This window comes from Channa argus, chromosome 5 (genome assembly GCF_033026475.1).
Source record: "Channa argus isolate prfri chromosome 5, Channa argus male v1.0, whole genome shotgun sequence".
Taxonomy (NCBI): domain Eukaryota; kingdom Metazoa; phylum Chordata; class Actinopteri; order Anabantiformes; family Channidae; genus Channa; species Channa argus.
The window spans coordinates 10,640,504-10,653,819 of record NC_090201.1 but is presented as its reverse complement, the minus strand read 5'-3'; the positions used below and the strand labels follow the sequence as shown (position 1 = coordinate 10,653,819).

General features: G+C 38.0%; 1 protein-coding gene across 17 annotated transcripts in view; it reads left to right on the top strand.

The window, feature by feature from the left end:
• Nucleotides 1-13,316, top strand: part of dlgap4b (discs, large (Drosophila) homolog-associated protein 4b) — a 99,519-nt gene that overhangs the window by 18,039 nt on the left and 68,164 nt on the right. For 13 of the 17 annotated variants that reach the window (XM_067505057.1, XM_067505047.1, XM_067505049.1 and 10 more), the window contains one exon: nucleotides 10,105-10,168. The exons of the other annotated variants lie outside the window; for them this stretch is intronic. The gene's annotated coding sequence lies outside the window, so the exon portion shown is untranslated. The remainder of the gene's footprint in view (nucleotides 1-10,104; nucleotides 10,169-13,316) is intronic. 17 annotated transcript variants of the gene reach the window in all.

The following is a 13,316-nucleotide window of genomic DNA, read 5'->3' as shown; positions in this document are numbered from 1 at the left end:
TTTAATTATTTATTTGCTTATTTATTTGTTTGTCATTTTTAAGAGGAAACAAGCTGTTTAATTCTCAAGTTGTACTTCACGGCCATAATCACATCCGTATGTCTGCTGGCCTTTCAGCAAAGCCCGTGTGATTTACGTGTTGACTGTTTGACTCAGTGACAAACACGTCTCAGTAAGCATGAATGTGCAAAGTGCTTTGCAGCAGGTCTGAATCTGAGGCAAAGAAAAGTGTGTGATTGTTGTACTGATTCTGAGGGGCTCTGCCATTTTGCTGAATGGGTGTCAGGCTATATTGTTGCCATTTCTGTGATTGCTTGCACTGGAACATTTACAATGCCAAAAGTGTCTTTGTATCATTTTTGAAGTTTCTAAAAATAGTATAGATGGCAGCTTTATTCTGATGCTTTTAGTCTACTCAACAAATTCCAGAAAATCCATTTGCCTGATAAGCCTGACCTCATTCACTCTCCTTTGTCTACTCATAAGTGTGCTATTGCAGCTTGCCAGCTGTAGCCCTCCCTAGCCAAAACAGCATTTAAGGTCACCAGAACCTTATCTGAGCACAGAGGTCAGTAAGAGGTTACAATGAGACTCATCCATCAGAAAACCATGTTACTACTGTAGCAGGGCTGCATTGTAGGTCTGTGATTTAGCTTATCAAGCAGTGACTCTATGTGGTGATGTAAAACATGTTTACATTTGGACAAACACACACACACACACACACACACACACAGACACACACACTTAGACACAGATCCTACATATCTATATATATATATATATCTATATCTATCTATCTATCTATCTATCTATCTCTATATATAGAGATAGATAAATAGTTAGATAGATAGATGTACGTGAACATACTCTGATACTGTTCCAAGGCCAATTCCTGTAATTTTCGTGTATACTGGAAACATTGGTTTCACATCAAAAGATGAATATGAGAGAAGAGATCTACATTTCAACTTTTATTTCCAAGTATTTACATCTGGATCTGATACACAACTGAGAAGATAAAACCTTTTGTTTAAAGCCACCCCTTTTTAATGTGAGCAAAAGTATTTTCACAGGTATGTATTGTTGTCCAGGTGTGTCCTATGACATTGATTATTCAAACAATAAATAGCACAGAATGTCTACCCTCAGTTTTAAAGTTGGGTTTAACTGAGTTTATAGTTAACCAATATAAAAACTAGAGAGCTGTCTCTGTGTGAAAAACAAGCAATTGGAAAGCTAAGAGAAGATGGAAAATCAATCAGAGCCATTGGAAAAACATTGGCCATAGCCTGTACAACAATTTGGAATGTCCTGAAGGAGAAACAAACCACTGGTGTATTAAGTAACAGACGTCAAATAGGTACACCAAGGAAAACAGTAGTCGACAACAGAAACCTTATGAGAGCTTCAAAGAAAAACCCAATAACAACTGTTAGTGGCATCAGCAACAACCTCCAGAGGGCAGGAGTGAAGGTATCAGAATCTTTTGTTCGCAGAAGACTTCATGAATAAAAGTAGAGGCTACACCAGAAGATGCAAACCACTCATTAGCAAAAAGAATAGGAAGACCAGGCTGCAATTTGCCAAAAAGTACAGAGATGAACCTTAAAAAATGGAACCAATTTTTATGGACTGTTAGACAAAGATTAACATCCACCAAAGTGATGGAAAAGCTAAAGTTTGGACAATGAAAGGATCTGTTCATTATCCCAAACATACAAGCTCATCTCTGAAACACAGTGGAGGTAATGGCATGGCTCTACAGAAACATTTTCTATGAAACATTTACAGAAAAATGCAACCAAGCTGACTGGGCAGAGGGATATGCATGAGTGTTTGCTCACATGAAAAATGGGTGGGTTCAAACAAAAGGTGCTACCTTCTAAATTGTGTATCAGATCCAGATGCATTTACCTGGAAATAAAAGCTGAAATGTTGATCTCTTGTCTCATATTTATCTTTTGATGTCAAAGTGTTTTCATTATACTGCAAAAATTAAGGAATTGTTCCAGGAATTGTTAAATAATTGTTCACTGTTCCAATACTTTTAGAGGGAAGTGTATAAATAGATAGATTCATTCAGTGTTTATTTGAGATTTCCTGTTTTGTTTTTTGTTTGTTTTCTTTTTTTGATAAAACATGGTCATACAAACAGAAGGTGCATTGCCCAGAAGCACCAGGTCAGACCAGGTATTCTAGTCACAGTATAAATAGAAAATAGGTACGACAGGTGCTTATGGGTTGGAGCTCAGTGTCTATTTCATAGTACAGTACATGTCCAGAACATCAATCCCATGTCAGTTTAGAAATGATGATTTCTAAACTGAAAGATGATTTTCTACGATATTATACAAAAAATATTTATATAGATTTGTGTTATCGATCAGTCTATTGCTACAGCGTAATGAAGTGTTATTTCATTGAGAGTTTTACTCATGTCACATGACATTACAAAGCAGAAATTCAAGGTGAAATGATGCTGAGGTGGACTGCTGAGATGAGAATTTTCATGCTGAGTTGTCTGCAGGTACATGCATATTTTTTATTATCCTGAGTTTAACAGTACAACTGTGGAGCCAATTGTGTGTAATTATAATTTTGTGCACCTCAGACCCAGTTTCATGTTAGGTTATTTTGTTCCGCGTTTGCATAGTTTACGCCTCCACAACAAACCTGGGAAAATGTCCATGTTAAAACAAGTCAAAGCAAGGTTTGGCAACAAAAATGTGTTTTATCCTTAGTGTTTGTTTTTTGCTTTCCCAGGGCAGCTATTTTGGAGAATGGGCATATACGCACACAGGCACAAATAAGCCCTTCATAAGCCCTTCAGTGGACGCACAAACATACACAATCAGGTTACCTGTTGTTTGCCAACTAAAGTCAGTTTTATTTAGCACTGAAATGTGCTAAATAAAATGAGCATACTTGAAGAATTGATTTGATAAAAAAACAGATATTGTCCTTCCCTCATTTGGTGGAGGTGGATAAGACAACAACTGTAAATGTTGTTCTGCATCTGCTTGATATGTAATTAGACAACTATTTTGTAAACCATTTTCCATCCAATTTTCACTGTTTTATAAAGTCTCTTCAGAAAGTATTCAGAAACCATCACATTTTACTGCATTGAAAATGTATTTTGAAATAAGAAAAGGTACACATTTTGCCCATCAATCTGCACACAATACAACAGAATGTCAAAGGCACAATTTAAGTTATCACTTTTTGCAGAACCACACAACCAGGATCCTAAGGCAAACACTCTTGATGTAAAAACTGAACTGAAACTCAGCAGCCGGCACACAAGTTTTTCTTCCCTCAAGGGAGGCACAAAAAAAAGAGGCAGTCAGGTCTTTGCTCAAATAGAGTTGTATATGAAAAATTTATGTAACACATTAATTTAACATTTCAATGCTTTTTTCTATTTTTGCTTTTTTTATGATTTATTTTCATTATCTTTTACCGTGTCTAGCCTATAATTTTTGTTTGTTTGTTTTGTTTTTTAAATATCACAATAAATAAAAATACTCCTAAGGTTTTGTATATAGTGTTAAATGGTCCCTTCATGTGATTCACACAATGCTCACATTTATACTTTTCAAAGTCTAGGCCTCACCACACTAGGAGCCCTGACACATATCAAGTCATGTCCATGTTCCTCTTAACTTAGTAAATAACTGTTAAAAATAACAGGTCATATTTTTGTGGTCAGACATATCAACATCTACAATTAGGATCCATGCCCAGAGAAAGTACAGTATGGTGGCCGTAATTGTGATGGGCAGCTGTGTATGTCTCTGCCGATGGCTGTGTGAGTGATGCATTGCAGACCCGGCTGCACCTCGAATCGCACAACACACATCGACAGAAGGCTGAAATTTAGTTTTGAAGAGACCACGTTGTATTTTTCTGTTATATTAGATTGCTTAAAGTCTCAGCCACCTTTTATTTTTATCTCTTAACTTCTTAATGTAACTTAATAGGACAATAATCACATTAGGATGGAACAACATTTAAACATCCAGTGATGTTCCCTTATTCACCCTTTGCCCAGTAAATGAGGTTTTGCTTCTCTTCACACAGGTGCATTATGAAAACATAATATCTGTTCTTTCTTAAAGGAAAGCTTATTTTAAACAACCACGAAGCAAACAGTTTACAGTATATCCAATGCAAGTAGTGTGACAATGGAGGAATTAGAGGCTTTTTGTCATATTTGGCTTAAACTCCAAAGCCAGACCATGCAGAACACATCATACTATATATTAACGGTCTTTTTTAATTACGTTAATTCTCTAACCTTAACCAGCTTACAGTGCACCACAGGAACTAACAACTGAAAAGTGTGCTGCCAGTGGTTCCGAAACCTTTATTGCAGCAGTAGGAAGAAAAGATTTTTTCTTTAATCAAATCAGCACTTACATTAAGAGGGTTGGATGTCACAATGCAAATTAGACTTACAGATTGTCTGAAACGAATAAACGGTTTAGGAAATTAAAGGCATGACACATTGTTTTAATTCAATTTGTTTTAACAGGACAGATTTTTATGTTCAAGAAAGACACAGGAAATGAAACAGAGAGGAAAGTACAGAGGGAGGCAATATTATAGTAATCTAAACCAGAGTGACTGGGCCTTGAATCAGGAGCTGAAGAAAATAAGCTTTGTGATGAAGCTGCCTTCACTGCAATGCTTTCTCATTCCAGCTCTTTCTTTGAAATCCCCTTCCCCCTTTCTTTCCATAAGCATCACCCAGCTGGATGCTGTCTCCATGGCGACACTTATGGGTCTCTTTGGCAAGGTCACCTTCACCAGAGTGAGAATGTCACTGAGATAGGAACATAGAAGACACCTTCAGGGAACGAGCAGGAGAGGGGTGGAGAACATAACTAATCAACAAACAGTACAGTTAAGCAACCCCCAGTCTTGTGTTGAGGCTAATGTTGGAGAAACATTGTTTATTGAACATTGGATGAAAAAAAGTTGAGCTCATCTGCCCACACAGAGTCTTGGGTGAAGCTCAAGATGACCTGGTATCACTGGATACATGTGAAGAGGCCAGCTGGCAACTGTGACAACATTGTTTTACACAGTCTGAACACACACAGACACACACACACTCATCATTTCCTCTCATGTGCTTTACCTTCCTTGCCCCTGTCTTTCATGGTATGCTTGTTGTCCAGGCTAAAGTTTACCCACTCTAGATCTACCTGGCTGCAGTCCCAGTCTGTGCCGCCCGCTGGAGGTGGCCTTTGCCTGGGCATATCAATATTTCAGGTTCTCTTAGCGCTTTTGCTCATGGGGGGTACACGAGCTGCTAGGAGCGCTGGGGGAGGTGCTGATGGAAAGACAGAGCAGGAGGGAGAAGGTTAGAGCTGGAGACTGATATGTGAGACAGATCAGGTATGATGTAGGAGAGTAAATGATAGTGGGAGAGACAGAGAGGTAGATGTGAACAGACATGAGGATAAATGGCTGCACATTACAAAAGAACGAATAAGGAGAAAATAGGAGAATCATTAGGGACTGAAAAATGGGTTGATAGAAAGGTGAAATTGTTATTAAAAAAGTAATTTTTCCACCTTTGTTTTTGGATGGATAATTATTGGATTTACCAGGATTGTTAATGTAGCCATGAAAGTGTTGCATGATGAACTGAAAAAAAAAAACTAATTGTGAAAAGGAGGCCAATAATTGTGATGACAATATCTGTGTATTTATGAGTCTGTAAATCCATTTGCTTGAGGAACACATTAAGCAGTTAAGTGTCTATCGAAAACAATGCAGTTGCCCGATGAGGAAGAAAGGCAAAGTAGGAAAGAGACGGATTAACCTACGAATGGGCAGTAAAAAGAGATGATGAGTAGTAGTTAAATGGATGGATTGAGAGGCGGGATACCAGAAAGAGATGCATATCCCATCTGACTGCGGATGGTAGAGCTTCCTGCCCTCTCTTCATCTTTACCCTCTCATCCTTTTGTCTCAGTGTGAAGAGCTTCACTAGCCAACTGTTGCTACGACTACAGCTGTTAGTACAATGGTGGTCATTAGAGGTCGTTACCATAGCAAGAGGCTTCCCAGGGGTAATCAGAGGAGAGACGCTGCACAGTGATGGTCAATACATTCAGGTTGTTAATGGTTGTAATGTCAAAACAATTATTGGAATCAGGTACTGTGTAGTTCACCAGTATGTTTACACTGATTAGAATTTCAACTTAAGGCCATTTATCATGTGGCTAAAATGACAAAGATTGCATATTCTGACATGTTTTGTCATAAATCGCTGAGTAGGGCATTGATGTAAGACTGGCTAAAGTCTGCATCTGCACAGTCCTATATTATCAGCAAATAATTATTTGAATTCCATATGCACACCATGCAATAGAGATTTGAAGTTTCCTGCTGACCATTATTCAACTACACAGGTGCAGCACATCACTAAATACGGCATAATGGCTCAGGCTGTAGTTAGGTAGAGCAATGCGTTGAGAAAAATGCTATGACAGCATGCTAACATACTAAATATGTCCTTCATAAAATCCTAATTCTTAATCTGTAGATTTAGTATGTTTATCAATTTAATTTAGTTTGTCTTAGCATTTCCTAATTACTGTAGCACATCATAACCTTATTTATTAATCACTCTTTTTACACCCTACACTCTATGCTGGACTAGTTAAAAAAAATTAAGTATGCCAGAACAAGAAAACTTAGAGAGAACAAGAAGTAGAGCAGGAAGTAGAGCAAAAAAGTAGCACTCACAGAGCAAAGCTAAACTAAAGTGAGTCTCTGTCACTATTCCTCCTGGTGTCAACTTCACAGTATTTTCGAACACAATAAAGATGACTAATTATGGGCTTTTACACCAGTGTGTGAGTTTACAACAGTGAGTGTTTTATTGTAATAAAACAAGTGACATTAAAAAAGTGTGTGTGTGTGTGTGTTCGCACTAAGTAGTTGTCACTATTTCTGTAAATAGAAAAACTGAGAAAATATGGAGTGATATGAAAAATCGACCAGGCCCTTGGCACCGCCCCCTTAACTATGTTCTAATCGAATCACACTCCAACACACTCAGAGTAGCCCAGAGCTTTTCCCTCAAAGGTGATTGTCCTTCTGTATCATTTCTAGGACCTACAGTATGTGGTTTTTATTTGAGGTTTCACTTAACCATGACACACCACTCTGGCTCTTGGTGGTTGGTTACCTTAGGGCAACCTTGCTGAGACTATGCTTCTGTTGCTAATCGGAGAGTAGAAGGGGACAGTAGGTGAATCCTGCACATCAAAAATGGATTACAGGGACATTGCTCCCTTTCTGCACGTCTGAGTCTGACTACATTTATAAAGGGTCCTGCTGGGAAATGGAAAATGACGTGAACATGTAGATATTGGATACACAAGTGTGCCCAAAGAGGAATATGATGTAATGTTTGTTGATTCTTAAAATAGACTTCTTCACGCTGATACTTCAGTGAAGCAGTCCCTGTTTGCTTTATGCATTTTGTAGTATGAGTGTGGAAAGAAAATACGAAGGAGGGAAGATTTTTGTTGATTTACAAAGCAGCCTGGTCAGTTAGATCAAAGCAGAAGTGTGAGTGATCAACTGTGAGTTTTAGCGAGCGGATAGAAATAGAGAGAAAATTGAGGGTAAATCAGAAACATAAAAGAGATGGGTGAACAGCATTTATGAGAAAGCAATTAGAGTGGTAAAACAAAGATGTTGGCGGTTTCACAAAGAGAAAGGTGAATTGAATGGGAGATGACAGAGACATATGGCCGGTGAGCAGCAGAGGGGCTGTGCGGCTTGTAGTGAATTGGTTAGATCTGGCTCAGACAGCTGGAAGTGTGTCACAGGAGAGCCAGGTGTATGCACCCGACTAACATTGCTCCAGTAATCCCCTGCTGCATTCAGGCCTCAAGGGTTAGCACGTACTGTTAGCACAAGTCATACCCTTAGAAACCAGAACCACATGTGCCACAATGAAAAGGGTATTTCACACATTGGCAAATTTATTTATTTGACTTTGACGTTCAAATAAAAACATGCGAAAGGAAGGTTGTTTAAGGGACTTTGAAGGTGGCGTAGTTGTTAGTGAGATGCAAAAAACCTCATCTGCTCATAAAAACATCCACGGGAGCACAAGTGGTCAAAAGCATAACAAGGAAACCTGTATTGTACTGATGAGAATATTTTGGCCTCTGATGTTCATCTCGGTTGTGTTTGTTTGGCTTGTAATATCTTTTTCGGAAATAGGCTTCATTATTGTCTAGTCTAATGAACACCAAAGGCACATTCGATTATGATTGTAGCCCTCTAATTATTTTTATGGCATTACTTTGTGCTCTGGAGGATATGTCATTACACTTGTTTTCTTGTAATCACTCTCATATAAAAGAATACTGTAAGTTGTCACTGTACAGTATTACATCTCTACAAGAACACCTAAACCTCTCACACACATGAACACAGTCAGATACTCACAAACACACACTAATACACATGCCGACAGCTGCATACAGCTGACCACTGGCTAATGAAAGATGAACCCAGTGGCAAATCCCAGAATGATGCTAGGAGTGTGTGAGGTCAGACGTTTAGCCTTCAATCCCTGAGGGACCTTCAGCTTCTCTAATCATGCAGAGGGCAGATGAAGGTCAGTTAAGGTCACTGATCAGTCCCAGCTCTGTGGAACATATCCAATAACCATCCAGATCTCATCACTATCTCAACATAGGGTGGCTGATAAAAACAAGGGGTGGACAATCCTCTTAATAAAACCATTTTCTAATTCAAACCTAAAGGCTTCACTGCCCCGTGAAACTTTGATCCTTATTCTTATTCATCAGTGGCAACACAATGCACAAAAAAGGTTTTTCAAGTCACATGAACTTAGCTTCATGTGACTTGCTTGTTCTGTAAAATTAAATGTCATTGTCAAGTACAGTTCTGGGGCTACACGGCTATTACTATGATTCTTAGTTTGCTCTAAAGCATGGTTACAATGACATTTTGCTTTAAGTGCTTTTCTAATTAGTTTTTTTATTGCTCGTGAATTGTTGTGGCAAGATTATGTCATACAAACTCTCAGACTGCTCACTCAGTCAATGTCAGTTTATACTTTTCATCCTGCAGTTGTTTAAACAACACTCGCTCAGATAGGTCATGTCCTGGTGTCATGAGATCAAAGCAAAGACTCTAGAATAGGCTAAGAGTAGCTCTTAAATAACAGAAGATACACTTTACAGAGCAGCACCTCCAAGTGAACCTCAGCAGTTCGCCCCAGAAAATCATCAGTTTGATATCTCTGCTCTTGTCACATGGACATTTGTTGCTAGAAATAGTCTACTGTTGTGCGTCACACAAGGCTGCAGTGGCTTTAGCCTATAATATTTAATGACAGAGTGCGATTGTGACCTAAAATTAGGCTCAGTTTTGTGATGTCTGTGGGATGTTTGCCATGAAACTGCTCTTACAGACACATATAGAACTGCAGTAAGGCTGTTTTAAAAGCAGCCCAACACGGTGATGCTGTCTAAGCATTTGTTGTTGGAGTTTTGTTGTTAGCTTCTATTGGTGAACTTCCATCTGGGAATTCTCTGAATGTATGAAACATTTAAAAAACAAACATTGAAAAGCAAAGAAAATCTATACATGCATGACTTTATACTGTTAGTGAAAACTATCAAAAAGTTTATGTTCATTATGTAAGTGGATAAAATGTTTCTGCTTTTTTATGATATTTGATGGAGTTTAATGGAGTTTTACTGCCTCAGGAAGTATGTTCCTAATCTAATCTTTTGTCTTAATTGAAAGCTTTATCTCTCAAGATGTGCCAGTCTCTGAAAAAGCTTAATTGATTTCCCAAAAGTTGTCAGGACAATAAGCAGTTTTGGAGACAATGAAACACGTTAACGCAGCATGATAATTATGTACATATTCAGAAATGAAAACTACTGACAAAGGATATGTAAGCACTAAATTTAAAGCAGTTATCATGACGAAACTTGTGGTACTGTGGGTGCACATTGAGATAAATATTAAAAGTAAACAGATTGTTATGATAATTGAAGCTAATAAGTAATCTTTGTGTTACAGGGTTTCTTCCTTTCTGTGCCTGATCTCTGACCTCAACAAAAAACTCTGCAGTCTCTTTAAAAAGGTATGGTACATTATGTCCTTTGTTTGCCCTCAAGCCTCAGGGCACTGATATTCTGTCTTCATTTAATGCCTGTGTTAGCATCTCCTGCCCAGATGTGAATAGGACTATAGAGCTAGTACTAATGAGAGAATGGCCTGGTTGATATTGTTGCGAGATATATTGAAATGGCAAAACCGCCAGGAGAATTCGCTCATAGGCTCCAAAACAACAGCATGCCTTGACCTTGTTTAGATGAACTATGATGCATCTTCAAGGCATTTAGACTGAAGGTGGCTGTCAAACAGAACAAAGTATGAAGCTGTAGGAGGAGACGTTGTTGTCATTTGTACAGGCTAATAAATCTCTGAGGGCTCTTGTGTACTCAGGCCAAACAACTGATCAGAATGGAAATGTCAGTGTATCTGATGTTAAACTATTTGAATGTAACATAAATGTGCTGTAAGTGTACCAGTGTTGTGTTGTTGCAAGGATGAAAGGGTGTGTTTTGTCATGCGGACGCATGCACACTGTGGCCTGCAAAGCAGAGAGAACTGATGGAACATAGCTGCAATGCTCTGTGGGCTTTCCTGAGGTACAACTCTGGACCCTTGATTTCACACTGGATTCGTTTCATTTTAGCTGAAATCTCTTCTGTGAGACAGGAGCACACTGTCCCTCCTCTTGCTAAGCCTTCTTTACAGACAGTTCAGCTGCCAATGTCACATCTCTCCTGTGGTTGTTACACTTCAAAGCAAATTTCAATGTATGATGCAACCGTTAAATTAAACAAAGCATAATTTTTGTGGATAGTGCACAAGGCAAGAAAAAATGTTTAACCTTGTTACATTTCCCGTGACATTGATAGTGCCTGCTTGGTTTTGATACTCAAAGAAACAAATCAGTATCTTCGCCCGTAGCTGTTTCATAACAGATTTTTTGCGCCACTGAGCTGCTCGATGAAGCCGAGCAGAGTATCTATACATAACGGTAACCCATTCATCAGAAAATACTGAAAACATAAAGGGTGGAGGGTTTAAATGTTTTTCACATTCCGACATACATCTTCGGAATGTATGATCTTTAATATATTTGAGCACAGTGATCTCTATAAGATCAGTATTAACTGAAATAACAGTGCAAGCAATCATACACAGACAAGCACCAGAGAGCCTGAAGCCCTAATGATATGGAAAATCCCTTTATCACCATTTCAACCTAAAATTCCTTTACTTACTACATTAGTTAATAAATACCCGGCCTCAATGAAACAGTCACTGGTTTTTGCAATATCTAACACGCTTTTACGTTTTTTTGTCCTTTCAGACATTTTGTCGTTATTCAACAGCTTTGTCAACTGCATTTTCATTGAAGAAACAACAAACAAAGCATAAATATAAACATGGTCATATCTCTTCTGTTTCACTTTGGTGAAATATGCCCCTATGTGGTTTACAAATCCATTTGTCGCAGAAATTTACATGACTCAACCATCTTTCATTTACATATTAGGACACTCAAAGGGCTTTTCCGCTCACCCTTTAGTACTTCAGCAGTTCAGTAAATTGATCCATTCTCTGATGTGTGGTGCAGGCAGTACTGTTGACGGCTGATAATATTGTGTGAATATAAATGCATTTTTACAAATAAATGGGCCTGAAAAGCATCATAACACCACATATTCTACAGTTGACTGCTAAACTTTGCATCCCCTTACTTCAAAATGGGGGAAAAAAGAGTAAAACAAAGAATCTCTTTTCACTAACATAATATTTAATCCACATTTCACTTGTACAATTGTTCATTCATCAACACAAATGGTCAAGTAATGTATAAAAGAGAGCTATACTATAATAATGAAAATGATCGCAAAGGTTTTCATCCCGTTTTATGCAATGCCCTTTTTTCCTTTATGATATCTCTCTCCTCCCTTTGCATTTATAAGCTCCTCCAGCATCTGTGGATAGCGTCTGTGCAGCATTTGTATCTTTTCAGGCGTAATTTTAGCCCATTCTTTATGGCATAATTGTTCCAATGTATACAAGATTGCTTGGTTTTTTGCTGCCATTTACAGGCTCTTCAAATCTATCTGGTTTTAATTATATTTAAGTCTGAAGACTAGAAAGCTAAAATATTTACCTTATTCTTTTTAAACCACTTTGTTGAACTTTGTTGAAGGGTCCACTATTTCTTCATTGTTAGCTTTTTGACTGATGATAGGAGAATTTGCTTTAAAATCTCCTGATATACGGCTGCATTCGTTCTTCCTTACACTTTATGCAGAGCTCCAGTGCCCGATGCAGAAAGACAGTACAGCCCCCAAAACACCAGCCGACCATCTGCATGTTTGACATGTTTGGGAATGGAGTCCCTCTGATCTTTTTTGCAAAGTTTTTTCTCACCACACATCCCTGTGCGAATTATGACCAAATAATTAGACTTTTTGACTTAATCTTGTTTGGAGACTTAATCTTGTTTGGAAACTCATTTGGTTTGTTCACATGCTCCCTAGCGTTCCCCAAATGTGCTGCCTTATGTCTAAGTAAGCAATACCTTCCTGTCTGCTTTTTTCCTAAACAATCCAGACTTGTGTAGCATACACTTGACTGTGGAGATGATGAGTATTGTCCAAGTTGCCTCTAAGGACTTTGTCAGATTGCTGCTATATGTTTTACATTCTTGCATAGCTCTTAAGCAAATTTCTTAGCATCCATGTCAGTTTCTTTATTTTATTTTTTTTTTGATCTTCCACTTTTGGGAAGAGTCCATTTCTGAATTATGGTACTGGTATCCCCAAATGCTTTTAATATTTTATGTCTCTCGCTTTATGACAGTTTACTGATTTTATTTTGAGGCATTCGAAAAGTTGTTTTCCTCACTCACATTATTTTTGTTGCTCTCCGCAAACTGCTTGAGTCTCCCCCTGGAGATCTACCCACTTGCAAAACTAAAGTTTAAACGCAGTTTAGAAAACCTGGTGCCACTCATGAAGCATTAAGAATATTTAAAGATCAGACACCTGATTGTATTTTATAATACTATATATATTAATATTATATATTAAAGATTCTTACCTAGTGGGATTATCAAGGGGAATGGAAACTTTTGCACTTTTTGTTATAATTTAATTTTTTTTACTGCAACATTTTTACACTCCTTGATAATTTACTAA